The sequence below is a fragment of the Oncorhynchus mykiss genome, chromosome Y, assembly GCF_013265735.2.
Source record: "Oncorhynchus mykiss isolate Arlee chromosome Y, USDA_OmykA_1.1, whole genome shotgun sequence".
In the NCBI taxonomy this organism is placed as follows: Eukaryota; Metazoa; Chordata; class Actinopteri; order Salmoniformes; family Salmonidae; genus Oncorhynchus; species Oncorhynchus mykiss.
Genome location: NC_048593.1, coordinates 9,919,430 through 9,937,725, shown reverse-complemented (window position 1 = coordinate 9,937,725; position 18,296 = coordinate 9,919,430).

The window sequence follows — 18,296 nt, the reverse complement described above, 5'->3', positions numbered from 1 at the left end:
TACATGATTAGTTGAATCACGTAGTAATAATAATTACACATAGAGAATTGATTTGATAAAATAACAGTCTTCACATTTAATGATAGTAAAGACACCACATGTTCTTGGTTGGTAGTCAACATGAGAGTTATTGTAACGATGTCAAAGGACCCAGTTTAGCTTTGTGAGATCCCTTTATTGTGTATCCTGGGGGAAAAGAGAAGAGGTAAAAAGAACAGTCAACCATTTACAGTAACTTGTTGCAGGAGACGAGAAGTAGACAAATATATGCCATTTAGCAGACACTATCCGAACAGTCCTTGAGACCCAACAACGGTCAAAAATAAAACATGCAGTATAGAGGGACAGAGCAAAAGGAGAGCATTAAGGGATCCATACTCAGAGAAAGAACGAGAGAGGTGAAAAAGAAAGGAAGATGGTTTTAACAAGGAAAGTAAGCTGTCAGAATCCGCTCTGTCTCTGCTCAGTATAAGCGCGTAATATGTAGCAGCCCAGAATGCTGCAGTGTCTTTGGAGACACATCTCCATCAATTACATGGTAGGGATCCATCAGCTAGACGCCTAGCCCAAGCCCAGCCTGGCCCCAGCCATGGGCACAAGCCCAGGGTCCCTTCCCCACCAGACAGCCATCCAGCCAGCCCAGACTACACCTGTCGCCTCTCCGCCTCACTGCCACCGCACCTCTCAGTTCTGATGACAACATCCAGTATCCATTCAGGCAGTATCTAGTAGCTAGCAACCAGGATCGAGACGGAGGCCAGACAGAGCTCAGCTCAGAGAGAGCTGACAGCATGTCACCATAATTTCTCTGAACCAGAGGAGAGGAGAAAGAGGTAAGGGACAGGAGGAGGGAGAGGCAGGTGGTAGGGGAAGGAGAGGAGTGGGTAGGAGAGGCAGGGTGAAGAATGGAAAGAGAAGGAAGATGGGAGGGGGAGGATGTCGAAAGGGTATGGAGGTGAGGTCAGGAGAGGCAATCACCAGAGCCGACGATCCAACATCTCAAATGACGAAAACGTTTGACCCTTTCTTTAAATGTGCTTTCACAAAATGAGATTATCCTTTTCATTTGCAACGACATCCATGACTGTGTTGTACACCAAGACAAGGATGAGTGGGTGGATACGTGTCTGACAGGCAATGAATATGGAGTTGATTTTTTTATTGGATCATTGATTGCATTTTTTCATTGGTTGAGTGTTTATTGGATTTTGGGGTGTCTTTGGATTGATTATTGCTGAAGGCTGTGTAATTTGTGCCTAATAAAAAAAACACTAATCTGATTGATGAAAAACTCATATGTGTCCATATAGAGTCTATCTGGTATATAAAGATTTATCCGGACAATGCCCAGATCAGCGATTTAATCTGCAACATTTACTTGCCCTGAATACAAATCCTACCCAGCTGTCTAATCACTGCCTTGGACACTGCTGTGGACAATAATTCCTGCTGTTTCACATATCAAAACAAAATCAAATACTAAATGTATACTAAAATGGCTTTTCTTCACAAAAACGGTCTGTTACCTGTGTTCATTTTTCTCTCTGATCACTAAAGTGTTGTTGTTAACGAGGAGTAAAATGACCTATTATTTTCTGCCGAGACTGAAGTGTCAAAAACTGTTATCAACAAACATCCAAAACAAACAACCAAAACAAAAAACAGAAACTATTTTACTATAAGTCCCATACTTTCTCCCTGTTGTTCCTCTAAACCAGCAGGGAGTTGATATTGTCAGGCAGTTTGTAGCCTTCCTCCCAGAGGATCATGGGTCCTAATCCGCCAGCTGCATGCCCAAGCATTACCTTATCGACTTTATCAATAACACATTTGAGGAACGGGCAGAGTTGCACACCCAGGGTTAGGGGTGACTGAAAGCCAATCGGCTGCTCGGCAGTTAGACAATAATTTCTCCACTTCGCACACAAAGAGCCTGGAGGAGAAGGGATGAGATAGAGGGGGGATGGAAATGGAGAATCATTCTACTATTTATCACAGACTTTTAGGAGCATCTAATGTCATCTGTACCAACAGAAAAAATATCCCTATACCCATGAGAGAGGGAGAGAGATGGAAAGGAGAACTCTGAGACCCAAGACGAAGTGGGCAAAGGAAGAAAGCATTATAGGGTAAAAACAAACAGTCATTTTGCTCTGTAAATAGGTACTAAACAGAGGGAAGTTGACGAATCAATCAGTTCAAACAACCCAGAGCCTCAAACACAACAACCCATGGAAACAATGAGCCTGGAAATCAAAACAATCATAACTAACTCCCCAGAAGGGCCAGATTTATCAGATATTGACAAATGAGAATTTATGTGTGTACTTTGTAGATTTTCATAATCATTTCAAATGGTAATGGATAGGCTGGAGAAATGGGTTTTTCCTTTGCTGTTTGATGCTGTCCATGGCCCTGAATGGGAACACTTTGGTTTCTGTCCATGGTGCTGAATGTGTTGGTGTAGTGCCCATTTCTGTCCTGTTTACTTTTGGGTACAGGATATGTTGCTGTCCATGATGTATAACTGAAAGGGAACGATTTGGTTACTGTACATGGTGCTGAACTAGTTGCTGTGTTACTTAAGTTTGAAGTACTGAATGTCTTTGTAGAAAGAGTACTGAATGAATACCGTGCCTTGTAAAAGTATTCATCCCCTTTGGGGTTTATTCCTATTTTGCTGCATTGCAACTTGAAATTTAAATGGACTTTTAATTTGATTTCAAGTGGTGCGTGCATATGTATTCACCCCATTTGCTATTAAGCCCCTAAATAATATCTGCTGAAACCAATTACCTTCAGAAGTCACATAATTAGCTAAGTAAAGTCCACATGTGTGCAATCTAAGTGTCACATGATCTGTCACATACAGTAATCTCAGTATATATACACCTGTCCTGAAAGGCCCCGGATTCTGCAACACCACTAAGAGGCACCACCAAGCAAGCGGCACCATGAAGACAAATGAGTTCTCCAAACAGGTCAGGGACAAAGTTGTGGAGAAGTACAGATCAGGGATGGGTTATAGAAAAATATCAGAAACTTTGAGCATCCCATGGAGCACCATTAAATCCATTATTAAAAAATTGAAAGAATATGGCACCACAGCAAACCTGCCAAGAGAGGGCCGCCCACCAAAACTCACAAACCAGGCAAGGAGTGCATCAATCAGAGAGGCAACAAAGAGACCAAAGATAACCCTGAAGGAGCTGCAAAGCTCCACAGAGGCGATTGGAGTATCTGTCCATAGAACCACTTTAAGCCGTACACTCCACAGAGCTGGGCTTTACAGAAGAGGGGCCAGAAACAGCCATTGCTTTTTGGGATTTTCACTTTTGGAAGAATAGCGTGCCCAGAATGAACTGCCTCCTACTCTGTCCCAGATGCTAATATATGCATAGTATTATTAGTATTGGGATAGAAAACACTCCGAAGTTTCTAAAACTGTTTGAATGATGTCTGTAAGTATAACAGAACTCATATGGCAGGCAAAAACCTGCGAAAGAATCCAAACAGGAAGTGAGAAATCGATTTTCAAAACAGTGCCTATTGAAATCCCAGTGAGATATGAATGAGGATGCACTTCCCAGGGCTTCCACTAGATGTCACTGTCTTCAGAAATTGGTTTGAGGATTCTACTATAAAGGAGGGGCTCATAATAGCTCTTTGAGTGAGTGGTCTGGCAGAGAGCCTGGGTCTCATGACGCGCTTTCCCGACGGAGTTTGCTCTCGTTTCAATGCTTTTCTTCAGACAATGAAATTCTCTGGTTGGAACCTTATTGATGATTTATGTTAAAATTGATTGCGTACATCAATTGATTTGTTTCTACGGACTGTAACGTAACTTTTCGAGTTTTTGTCTGAAGGAAGTGCTCGCGCCTCATGTAGATGGATTACTGGGCTGAACACGCTAACAACAAGAGGCTAAATGATGGGCTTTATGGAACTCTATGGAACAAATCAGTCATTTATTGTCGAACTGGGATTCCTGGGAGTGCCTTCTGATGAAGATCCTGTAAGGTAAGTAAATATTTATATAGTTTTTTCTAGCTTCTGTTGAAGCCAAAATGGCAGATATTCCTCTGGCTGTTTTGGGTTGTGAGCGCCGTTCTCAGATTATGCTTTTTCCGTAAAGTTAAAAAAAAATCTGACACAGCGGTTGAATAGAGGTTAAGTCTATCTTTAATTCTGTGAATAACACTTGCCTCTTTTATCAATGTTTATTGTGAGTATTTCTGCCAAATCACCGGATGTTTTGGAATCAAAACATTACTGCAAGTATTAATATGCAAATTATCTAACAAAACATGCATGTATTATGTAACATGATGTCCTATGAGTGTCATCTGATGAAGATCATCAAAGGTTAGTGATTCATTTAATCTATATTTCTGCTTTTTGTGACTCCTATCTTTGGCTGTAAAATGTCTGTGTGTGTTTTGGGGACTTGACTCTGACCTAACATGACCTAATATGTTGTGCTTTAGCTGTAAAGCATTTTTAAAATCAGACACGATGGGTAGATTAACAAGATGTTTATCTTTCATTTGTTGTATTGGACTTGTTAATGTGTGAAAGTTACATATATTTTTTTTAAATGAATTTCGCACGTTATCGAGGGGTTCCGCCCTAGAAAGGTTAAAGAAAGAAATAAGAAAACACGTTTGGTGTTTGCCAAAAGGGATGTGGGAGACTCCCCAAATATATGGAAGAAAGTACTCTGGTCAGATGAGACTTAAATCAAGCTTTTTGGCCATCAAGGAAAAAGCAATGTCTGGTGCAAATCTAACACCTCTCATTACCCCTAGAACACCATCCCCACAGTGAAGCATGCTGGTGGCAGCATCATGATTTGGGAATGTTTGTCATCGGCAGGGACTGGGAAACTGATCACAATTGAATGAATAATGGATGGTGCTAAATACAGGGAAATTCTTGAGGGAAACCTGTTTCAGTCTTCCAGAGATTTGAGACTGGGACGGAGGTTCACCTTCCAGCAGGACAATGACCCTAAGCATACTGCCAAAGTTACAGTCGAGTGGTTTAAGGGGAAGCATTTACATTTCTTGGAATGGCCTAGTCAAAGCCCTCACCTCAATCCAATTGAGAATCTGTGGTATGACTTAAAGATTGCTGGACACCAGTGGAACCCATCCAACTTGAAGGAGCTGGAGCAGTTTTGCCTTGAAGAATGGGCAAAAATCCCAGTGGCTAGATGTGCCAAGCTTATAGAGACAAACCCCATGAGACGTGCAGTTGTAGTTGCCGCAAAAGGTGTCTCTACAAAGTATTGACTTTGGGGAGGGGGGAAATAGTTACACACTCTCAAGTTTTCATTTTTTTTTATTTCTTGTCTTATTTCTTGTTTGTTTCACAATAAAAATATGTTGTGTCTTCAAAGTTGTAGGCATGTTGTTTAAATCAAATAATACAAACCCTACAAAAATGTATTTTAATTCCAGGTGGTAAGGCAATAAAATAGGAAAAATGCCAAGGGGGAGTGAGTCTTTCTGAATATGTTGACAAGTACAGTATGTCTTTCACAGCATGAACCACTTCCTCACACATCATGCTTTGAGTTGAATTGTTGAGCAGCAGGGGCTCTTGCTGGTATAGCTAATAAAAGGCAGTTCCTTAGTCGAGTTTCAAGTAGGCTGTCACATTAGTCTCACTTAATAGCTGTCCTCCATTTGATTGACAGACGTAATTGACACACCGATACAGTTTGAGTGATGGTAATTGCTGCCATAGCAAAGCAGCCAGTTGTCAAATTCGATATTCTGCCAAAACAACAACCGTTTCTTCCTGGGCCACAACTTTTTTTTAAACAACTTGTAAAAAAAATTATCTACTGACAGGCAGTTTGTCTGTTATATCAGAAACTCAAAGTCTCTTCCATGAAAAAGTTGTAGAAAAAGAAGGTTTACACTCACCTATTTAAATAAATGGCTGATACAGTAGGTACTGTACGTTGTGACTCAAATATAGTATCCCCAAGCAGCTACCGTGAAGCTTATCCACTTCTCCCTCTGTCTCTCTCTCTCTTTCTCTCAAATACAGTTAGCCGGTGACAAATCATGCAGATGAATAAATTAGGTGTTTCTATCAATGTAAGGAACAGTGCCATGAATTGATTTAACGCCTTTGTCACGTTCATGATCCATCGCCTTCAAAGTTCCGCTTGTAACATCAATGAAATTGGTCTTGAGGAAATTGGTATTTAATTTATGACTCAATAACAAGGGACCTCTATTCATATTGGCGCCATATGATCTATTGCCTGCTTATGGTAGGTTTTGCTACAATCATATGCATTAGGCCAGGTAAAGCATGAACGCTGTTCTGTACATTAGTATGACTGGAAAACATATACAGTGTGACAATGCTAATAGGATTCTCTCTCAGCTCATGATTTGGTGCACGTTTAAACCAAACTCGTTCTTCAGCAGACTGCTTCGATAATCAATTGACTTATTTTATGATGAATATTAATTGTGTACTTTCCGATTGGCTGGCACACTTAAATTCGGTTGATGATTGAACATAAGATCTGCTATCCCCAAGAGACAGTCAAGGACTAGTTTACTCCACTCCTGATAATGCAAAGGAACCAGTGTATTCAAACCTGCTCGTCTGAAGAACAAGACAATGGAATCAGCTGTCGGCAGTTTCAATTATACGTTTACGGCTGAAACCATTGGGAGGTCTGTATCAAGGGGAGTTTGTGGAAGGAGAGTGATGATGTGGATGGGATAAATGTATAAACTCCCCTGCTGAAAAAAATGCATGTAAACTAAAAGAAATCCAGCAGCAAGTCAGAATTCCTATTGGAATCCTGCCAGAGTGAATTTCCACAAGCTGCATTCAAAATGAGTGCCAGGGTTGGAAAGAAAGCAATGAGACTAAGTAAATAACCATAACTGGAACAAGCACTTCAGTAACGGGTATAATAAATCCACCCAACAGGTTAGATTGGTTTTCGAAAATGTACAGTATGTTATTCATCTTTGTGTGGAATACGATAAATGAATTGATTCATTAATTCATCAATGTACATGCAAAAACACAGAAATTGAAACAAGCAATTCAACAAAAAATCTAACTTCAACAGAGCATTCTGAGAAATATGATAATGATGGGTGTGGTTTTGCAAACCAGCAAAATTCACATGGGATTTCAAGTCATAATTTCTCTGTTGCCAGCGACAGGAATTTCCTGCTACACCACTGGATCTGTGGGTGAGGTAAATATTATTAGAAGATCAGAACCAATAGACATTATGTAATTTGTCCCTATGTGGAACCCTTTTGGTAGACACGGATAACCCTCTGATTTGTCCCTATAGGGGAACCCTTTTGATTTCCATTTAGGACACTCTCATGAATAACCCTCTGGTTCCAGGTAGAACCAATGACAAGTTCTACACTTATAGGCAAAATTCAGATGTGCTTATGGCATACACTGTTAAAAAATTACCTGTAATTTGACAATAAGTTGTTGGCTACTGACAAAGTAAAAATACAGTATTTTTCAGTGAATTAAGGTGTTATAGTTGTAAAATGACTTGTTGCTTACTTTACTTTCACTGTACTTTGAAATGTAGGGAGGGGCGATATGTAATTTGTAAAAATGTCTGAAAAACATAATTCCACTTTGGCATTATGGGCTATTGTGTGTAGGTCAGGGACCTATGCAGGCAAAATCCTAGAGGAAAACCTGGTTCAGTCTGCTTTCCAACAGACACTGGGAAACAAATGAACCTTTCAGCAGGACAATAACATTTAACACAAGGCCAAATATACACTGGAGTTGCTTACCAAGATGATGTTGAATGTTCTTGAGTGGCCTAGTTACAGTTTTGACTTAAATCAGCTTAAAAATATATGGCAAGACTTATAAAACGCTGTCTAGCAATGATCAACAACCAACTTGACAGAGCTTGAAGAATTTTTAAAAGAGTAATGTGCAAAGGTCTTAGAGACTTACCCAGCCAGACTCACAGCTGTAATCAATGCCAATGGTGATTTATTGACTTAGGGGTGTGAATACTGATGTAAATTAGATAATTCTGTATTTCATTTTTAATAAATTTGCCAAAAAAAAAAAGTTTTTACTTTGTTTTTGTGGGGTATTGTGTAAAAGGGTGAGAAAAATTATTTATGTAATCCATTTAGAATTCAGGCTGTAATACATCAAAATGTGAAATAATTCAAGCGGTATGAAAACTTTCTGAAGGCACTTTATATCAGATCACATGCCCAAATATGTTAATGATCCCCACAGGTACTTTTCCCCGACCTACATTTCAAAGCATAGTGAGGATTTGACCTAATGTTCAAGATATTGGGTAGAGAAAATGACCATTATACTAGATTATCTGCACATGTACCCAAAAAGAAACTGATCAGTAAAATACCTTATGTGTACCTTTGACCTTTTTGTACCCCAGGGAACAACGCTGTACTTTTTTGAAACATTTTATTTAACTAGGCAAGTCAGTTAATTAAGAACAAATTCTTATTTGTTCGGCCTACACCGGCCGAACCCGGACGTCCTTAACTACAGTATACATGTCACACCCTGGCCATAGTTTGTTTTGTATGTTTCTATGTTTTGTTTGGTCAGGGTGTGATCTGAGTGGGCATTCTATGTTGTGCGTCTAGTTTGTCTATTTCTATGTCTGGCCTGATATGGTTCTCAATCATTGTCTCTGATTGGGAACCATATTTAGGTAGCCTGTTTTGTGTTGGGTTTTGTGGGTGGTTGTTTCCTGTGTTAGTGTTTGTGCCACACGGGACTGTTTTCGGGTTTTCACTTTGTTGTTTTGGTTATGTGTTCATGTTCAGTTTTCTAATTAAAAAGCCATGGACAACTACCGCGCTGCTCCTCCTCTCCTTCCCAGGAAGAAATCTGTGACAATACCCTCATTTTGAGAGTGTGCGGTTGGTTATATGTTCTTGGTAGTATAGATGTAGTAAAACTGGTGGCACTGCTAAAAGCACCCAAAAGCTTGCAAATCCACTAGGCATTTATGCACACTTTACATAAAGTTTCCCTGAGCAGTGCAATTTTTTACATTGGTAATGTCAGATAATCTGACAATTATTGACTTGATTCTGGGCAACGTTTTGAAAAGTCCAGAAATGTATTCATGCCATTAAATCTGTGCCCAATCTCCTGTCATTGCCCATGCTGTATACCTGGTGGTGTAGCAAGAAATTCATGTCATTAGCAAACCATTAGCGGTTGTAAATTCAGAATCTCAAGGGAAGTATAGTCTCGAGTATCCAGCATTACAGCAATAACACCTTCATTCAGCTGTAAACATGTACTTGTTGTTCACCTTACTTTCACTGCAACCAGTAGCCTGTAATGTACTGTAAAATTACAACTTTTTTGCAGTGTAGCATTTCATGGCATAAAAGAAAAACATGGTGGAGTGGGGAAGGACATATTTGTTCTTCACAACCATCACAGCAGTAAAGAACCCTTCCTGATTTGCATTTTTATATCACCCTCACCTCTGACAAAGGATCCATCAATAACCTTTTTGATGCATATGCTGGTCCGGCATGGCCTGGACAAGATGGTCTGCAAAACCACGCCCATCATTGCATATTAGATTTTTTTAATTGTTCGTTTCAATATCCATGTTTTTGCATGTACATTGATTGTTTAAATAATCAATAAATTAATTGATCTAATGCTACACAAAGATAAATAACATCACTTTCTAAACCAATCTAATCTGTTAATTGGACTAAAATGGTGGTTCCAGTTTAGATTGTTTAGCTAGTCTCATTCTTTCTCCTTTCTAATCCTGGTAGTTTTTCTGAATGCAGATTGTGTGAATTCACTCTATCTGGATTCCAATAGGAATTAAGCATTACTTTGCAAGCCAGCATAATGTGACTTGATGCTAGTTTTGCTTTAGTTTATGCTAGTCACCAGCATCCAAAACACAGTGAAGATTGGTCACCAACAAAAACACAATGAAGGCTAGTCACCAGCAAAAAGACAAAGGTTGGTCACCAGCGAATATTAATGATGTTTGATATTGGAGCTCTGAAGCATTCATCGAAATCGCTAACAGTTTACTTCTGTTAGCATTTTTATGTTTTTATTCAATAACACAAACTCCAAAGCAAATCAGGGGGAGAAAAATAGGTTTATTCAGAGAGGACAAATCAAGATGTTATGCTGGGAGTTTTTCCCCACCGAACAAAGGAACAGGATGTTATTTATAACCCCCCACCCTAGCCTGGGGTTGACCAATCTGAAGTCCTTGCAGTACGACTGGGCCAACAAAACTGTATCCTGCTCCCAACTCATTGTATACACAACGTAGCACACGTCGCTCGGAGTTCAGGAGTGACATTCCACAGATTCTAAACAGCTGTTGAACTGAAAACCAACTCCTATTGATCGTTAATCCTAGTCCTCTTGTCCTCTGCGTTGTGCATTTATCTTCCAATATTCTGATACTTCAAAGCAGTGTGCCGATGCATATATCATTTTATCAGACGCACGTGATCAATGACGTCCGAAGCTTCATTTTGTCGAACAACCACCTGATTGCTTTGGTATTGGTTTGGTAGAAGACAAAAAGGCTACTCTGTGTACGCGCTACGGCATGTGCGATGTCATCTATAATCATTTGTTTGTTCTAAATTGTTTTGACCAGCAGGTGTCACTAGGGTACAATGGCTTGATCAAAGCGTTACGTAATGAACGTATTTTCGACACAATTGGCTGGAAAAGCTCAATGCTACAGGAAGATTTGTTTCCCCATCACAAGCGAACACACAATGAAGGCTGGTCCCCAGCGAAAACACAACGGAGGCTGGTCTGCCGGCATAACCAGAGATCATGCTGGTCTGCCTGCAAAACCGGTTAGACCATGCTGGTCACACAAGCTTGACCAGCATCTGACCACCGCTGACTAGCGTAGACCAGCATGGAACAGAATGGACCAGCTTGAAATGTATATTGGTCTATTCTGTTTTTATTCAGCAGGGGTGAGTCATACACACTTGATTTTCCTCTATGTATTCTTATTGCTTTGCATCAACAAACACTTCACAATAGTGAAATAACATTATCCTTCATTAGCAGATCTATTACTTTGAGTGCGTTCTATCCAAAGCGAGATGAGAAAACAATGACTTGGGGACAGAGATGGGGACAGAGAGCAGAGAAATGTTGATGAGTGTATCAGTGAAGAGACAAACAGAAAGATTCCCATGAGTCATTTTACAAGTAGAACGATATATGTTTTCTTTCATCAGAGTACTCAGCAGTGGTGAGGCATGGGTTGGCTTTAATTCTGTATTGTTCGAGCCTGCAAATAATAGATTTGACCCCTTTGTGGTCTCAATAAGAAAGATAATCCCAAAACAAAACAGCCAGATGCTAACTTTGGCATTCTGTTACATTCAGCCTTGCCCACTGAGAGAGACTGTGTGGTCAGTGTCAAGAAAACACACATTGAAACATTGTGCTCTGTTTACATTCTGTCTCCTACTGATGAAGTCATGCTTAAGCATAGGAAAATATGAGGATTTGTCTAGTGTGTTCTCTGGTGCATCCTACAGTGTCCAGGCAGGCAGGCGTGGGTGTACGTCGAACCGAAGGCCATCCGGTCAGACTGAGTATCTCTCTCTCTGTCTCTCTGTCTCTCTGTCTCTCTCTCTCTCTGTGTGTGTGTGTGTGTGTGTGTGTGTGTGTGTGTGTGTGTGTGTGTGTGTGTGTGTGTGTGTGTGTGTCAAGCTTCTTATCCGCCTCTCAGACAACCACATTACGCTGCTGTCATGGGGAAGAAAGCAAGGGAGAAAACATGGTTGATAGAAATAAAACACACAGTCAATATGTAACTATTGTGCAATCTTGGGCTGGGGTGTGACACTATTTGTTGAAAAACATTCTAGGAGGCAATTCAATTCTGTGAGGGTTTACAATTTAACCATATCGTTCCCATTTTTCTCCTTGACTGAAAATATCCCCAATATCCACCAGCCAGCAGGGAATTTGCATGGTCACTGTCTGGGGTACCTTATTGTCAGACTGAGTGGTAGGCATTGAATCTAACCCAATAACATCTTAATTTCAGCCGAACCCACCTAATTACTGCTTGCGCTAGCATTTCTCATCTTTATGATGACACTACAGAAAAGACAAATGACTTGTGGTACTGCACTGACCCCTGTTGGCACCCTATTCCCTATATAGTGCACTCATTTTGACTAGAGTCCTATACTGTAGATACTGCTCAAAGGTCTCTTTATTGTTCAGAGCAATTAATCTGAGAAACTTCAGAGAGTAGTGAACACGCTTTCAGCTCGAGGATGAGGACAACAGAGAGAGAGAGAGAGAGGATAAAGAGGGAGGGTGGGTAGGGAAAGACTATGGCGGAAGTGCTGACTCAGACTTTTGATCATACCACTGCTCTGAGAGAGAGAGAACACCTGAGAGACTGACACACTGGCAGAGAAACACAACGCTCAGATTCAGATGAGTGAGTCTCTGCATTTATTACTGGGATGCAAAGCACACACCTCCACTAGAGCAGCATCAAAATGGCTCTCACATCATTCAACAATTCATTGACGTACCCTCAAATATGGATGAATTTGAATTGACTTACACACTGTGTATGGCAATTCAATTACTTTTAATTAACATTAAATCGATGGGCATGTTGGTGGATGTCTTATATGTAATCTTTATACAATTCAGAGTCTCTTTAGTATTTCTTAAAGTCTCATCCCATTCACTTAAGAATCTAAAGTAACGAGTCACGTCCCACATGCTAATATTTACATACCCACTAATATACATCTAATATAATAATAATTGCCATTTAGCAGACGCTAAAGTCAGTGAGTTCATATATTTTTGTGTGGGATATTTTTCTCTGGGTGTTATTGCCACTGACATTGGGGGGTCATAGCTTAAAGAGCAGCACTAGGAAGGCATAGACAGGCATGGTATTGACAGAAAATCCATCTTTCGTCTGTTTATTTGGACACACAACCCATCACTTCCTTTCCTATCATATGGCTCACCCATTCAGAGGGTGAAGGGATAATAAAGAGAGCTTATGAAAGACTAACACACTTGCGTCTAACGCACGCATGCACACACAGGCAAGCACACAAAGATAAAGTAGATGCGTACTACAACTTCAGTTTAACTACGCAATTTCTTAGCTGGAAGGACAACAGGATTCCTACTAGGTAAGACAACAATCAACTGAAGGACAACATATTGTCGATGTGAAATGGCCCTAGCACCTAATGAGCAATCAGCCACAGTTCAACATCCCTGCTTAATTGCACTTTTCATTTGTTTGAGCAACAGGTTCAGAGATAAGTGCGTGTTTTGTGAGACCCAAATTGTATTAGTCTGATGGCACTAATGGGGTGACCACTGAGACATCTATCAAAGTAGCAAACATCTCTCTTGACGGATCTATGGCCTCTGAGTATGGTAATTTGTCAAGCTGGGGTTTCAGCTGCTGTTCTTGACCCACCTGCCAGTCTGTGTTAACTCATCTGTCTGTAGACTCTCTGCACTCACTCTCCACTACAACCAATCCATGTTCTAGTGGATCTCTTAGTGGAGCTTATAGTGGATCTATTATTGGATATATGAGTGGATTTCTGTGGGATAAAATTGTGAAATTCTGAGTGGATTTCTGTGGGATCTATGTGCGAATCTCTGAATTGAACTTTGACTGGATCTCTGGGTGGACCTGACTGGAGTGGAAGTATTTTGAGTGGATGTATGTATGGATCTCAAACTGAGTCACTTTGTGGATCTCTGGTATATTTGTTGGATCAATGTTGTGATCATTTGACGTTGAATTTTTGTCTATAATGTTTCCCTATCTCTATAACACCTCTCCATTGCATGTTTCCTCATCTACTCCATCATCCAGCTAATTGTATTTTGACTGATTTGAACGTTGTCGGATCCATGAGCGGTCAATTGGAGAAGTAGTTGTTTTAATTATGTTGACCAACTTACGAATAATCAGGGTAATGATCCTTATCGATTATACAGTGGTTGAGCACAGGTAATTACAACCTGATGTGCTTTGTGTTATAATTGACTTTGTACACAAACAATCTAGAGCTGCAGATAGATTTAAAACAATCATGATGATCATGATCATCTCATAGACTGTCGTGTCCTTACACCCAAACTTGTGTCCGTGAATTTAAGAGGGATTATATGGCACTTTTCCAGTCCCTTCTCCAATATTTAGTGTCAAAAACACAAATTTGACGGTGACATTACGTTAGTGTGACAAGTCGGTTAGGCGGGCGGTTAGGTTGGTAGGTAGGAGTGTCTTTCTGTGGCTTTGGACGCAGAGTGACAGTGAGCTGGATTAACTTAGTGGATTTACAGTACCTTCTGGCTGTCTCAAGTCTGGCTCATCTTTTGGTCTTAACCCTGGATAAGACATACTGGCGTGCACTGACCTGGTCTAAAGTAACCATAACCCCTAGTCATTCATCTACTGCCCTCCACTGACTGGGTCTACAGAGCCTTAACCCCCGATCACACAGCTACTGCCCTGTACTGATCTTCTCTAGCCTGTGGAAGCCAATCTACAAGTGACAACTTTGACCCTGATCATAGTGACTGCAGAGACCCACTCAGAGGTCTACTGGACATACGGGATTAAAGCCTTCAGAAACGACAGTATATCTCAACACACAGGACCAACAGGGCTTGTAAACACATATTCACAATCTATTAAAAAAAAAATACTCAAGCAAACAAGTAAAATTGTACGAGTGGGATTTCCTAATATAATGCTATGCTGTTTTGTGATGGGTGAACTAGTTCAGGGACAATCAACTATATTCAGCTGTGGAGGTGAATGATCTGGGGGGGGGGGGGGGGGGGGGACATAATATAGTTACTAATCATTTGTAGACTGCAAATTAGCCGCAAGAAGCCAAAACAGATATAAGGTTTGACTTAGGCGTAATCATTTCAAACTTTGCATACATTTGTATACCATCTACTATGTGTGGGAATACGTGGGACGGTATTTATTTAATTAAAATCACTTGGAGCTGTTTTCCTGTTGTTTTTACAGTCTTATGAATAACAATTAAAATAAAATAATATTTGCTCAGAAAACTTGGGGGGGGGGGGCAAATAAAACCATTTGCGGGCCAAATTTGGCACCAGTTGGGGAACCCTGAATTAGTTTAACAATGAACATGATGGTTAGATCTGTGAATGAACCCAGCCCACAATTTGTTAAAATAACCAGCTGTGATGTCAACTGATCCACAACATACAATCCCAAAATGAATCAGAATTATCAGAATTATTCAAGTGTACTACTTTTGACCAGGGAAGTAGTTATCAATAACATGATAAGTTTGTTTCATTTCAAACATTCCCAGCTGGAGGCAAACTCCGCCCGCTCCAATGCAATACAGCACAGCACAGCTGGATTACACCGCTTTCTCATAACATTGGCCACCATTAATTGGATATTTGAGTGATATACAATAGAAGTGTAATCCCAGCTAACAACCAGGGTTGGAGAGTAACTGATTAGATGTAATCAGTTACATGTAATCTGGTTACAAAAAACATATAACTGTAATCGGTTACGTTAGCAGCAATAAGAAATGTAATCAGATTACAGATGCTTTTGAAACGAGATGACTACTTTTTGGATTACTTTCAAATTCAGAAAATATGTTTGCTATAAAAAAAATACAGAATGACACATTTCTGTTTTGTCAATAATATTCAATTCAGCGTTGAATAAAGGCGCAAGTTTAGGTTTGTTCCACCTAAGCAAGTCTGACTGAGTTTGACCAGATACTGTACCACTATGATGGCACGCCAAATGCATTTGATGGATCCTTTTTTCCATTTCTTATTCTAATGCCACATAAGGGGAAAGTAATCTAAAAGTAGCTGAAAGTAATCAGATTACATTACTGAATTTGGGTAATCCCAAAATTACCTTGCTGATTTACAATTTTGGACTGGTAACTACTAAAACCTAACAACCCTGCTAACAACAAACGTTTCCATACCTTAAGAGAAAGTTCCCTTAAGAGTCTTATTAGGTTATTACCTAACGTTACGTGGAAATGTTTTGGTGATGTGCAAAGACTGTTTCCAAAAAACCATTCCCTTAATATCACACAGAATTTACTCAGAACTTGGTTGCCTTGTTTACAAAATAATGTTCAAGACACATTTCCTGTGTCCAGCTTTCCACGGTTTTGGAGAATATTCCATACAATTTCTAACAAACATACACAGAACATGTTAGCCAGAGTATTTCACAGAATATAAAATAGTCATGCTATAGACATGTGACATGGAAAAGTTGCAAGAACATTCCTGTGTATCAGTTGTCTTGAATTTGCCTGAGATGCTGACCAAACCGGGCGTGCGCAGTCGCATGCGCATGTTGATTCTGTACCCCCACACCAGACACGATCAGGACAGGCAGGTTGAAATATCAAAACAAACTCTGATCCAATTATATTAATTGTGGGACAGGTCAAAAATCAATCAAAATGTATGGCAATTTAGCTAGCTAGCTTGCTGTTGCTAGCTAATTTTGTCCTGGGGTTGTTATTTTACCTGAAATGCACAAGGCCTTCGACTTCGTAATTAATCCACAGCTAAAACGGTTAACGGAATTCCTTTCTCGTCATCTCTCCTCCTTCCTTAGGCTTCTTTTTTACTTCTTTGGACTTTATATGGCGGTTGGCAACCAACTTTATGGTGCATTACTACAACCAACTGGAGTGTGGACGTCAGTTCATCTTTCAATCACCCACATGGGTATATGCTCCAAATCTCCAATGGGGAGATTGCACGTGGGTATATGCTGTTGAACAAGTTGAGGAGACTAAAGTACTTGGCGTTACCTTAGATTGTAAACATATAGATTCAATTGTTGTAAAGATGGGGAAAGGTCTGGCCGTAATAAAGAGATGCTCTGCTTTTTTGATGCCACACTCCAAAAAGCAAGTACAGCAGGCTCTAGTTTTGTCTAATCTTGATTACTGTCCAGTCGTGTGATCCAGTGCTGAAAGGAAAGACCTAGTTATGCTACAGCTGGCTTAGAACAGAGAGGCACATTTTTTTCTTAATTGTAATCAGAGGGCTGGCATAAATACTATGCATGCCAGTCTCTCTTGGCTAAGAGTTGAGGAGAGACTGACTGCATCATTTCTTTTTTTATATGGATTTTCCTCAGGTTTTCGCTTGCAATATCAGTTATGTTGTACTCACAGACAATATTTTGACAGTTTTGGAAACGTTAGAGTGTTTTCTATCCTAATCTGACAATTATATGCACATTCTAGATTCTGGGCCTAAGAAATCGGCAGTTTCATTTGGGTACGTTTTTCATCCAAACATTGAAATACTGCCCACTACACTCAACAGGATAAAATATATTTTTGGGGGGTTTGTGTCATTTGATGTACAAATCATGCCTACCACTTTGAAGATGAAAAAAAATTTGTGAAACAAACAAGAAATAAGACAAAAAAAATCAGATAACTTGAGCGGGTATAACTATTCACCACCCCAAAGTCAATACTTTGTAGAGCCACCTTTTGCAGCAATTACAGCTGCAAGACTCTTGGGGTATGTCTCTATAAGATAGGCACATCTAGCCACTGGGATTTTTGCCCATTCTTCAAGGCAAAACTGCTCCAGCTCCTTGGATGAGTTCCACTGTTGTTCAGCAATCTTTAAGTCATACCACAGATTCTCAATCGGATTGAGGTCTGGGCTTTGAATTTGCCATATGCCACTTGCCATAAGGTATGGATGGACTGATGTCCATTTGATTGGTATTTGCAAATGTGTATATGTTTCCTCCAATGCCAATATGTTGCCATTAATTTTTGTCCATTTCATTTCCCATAAATGTTCCTGTTCACCCAGCTCACTTGCAGTACCTCCGATTTGCTTTCGAAGGGATGGCTTAAGAATTCATGATTCTTCCCTTCGGCCTCTCCTTGGCACTCCGCACTTTCGCAAAGTGCATGGATGCTGTCCTGGCACCTTTGACGTCCCGAGGATTGCTGATCCTCAATTACCTGGACGATTGGCTGACCTAGGTCTTGTCAGACAGAGTCATGCTCCAGACCCACATCGTCGGGCTGGGCATTATTGTAAATGACAAGAAGAGTCGTCTGATGCCCACCCAGAGGGTGGCTAAACTTGCCTCGACCTCTTTCGACAGGGGCTGGTGGTATCCGTCCTTACCTGCCAACGCCTGTTGG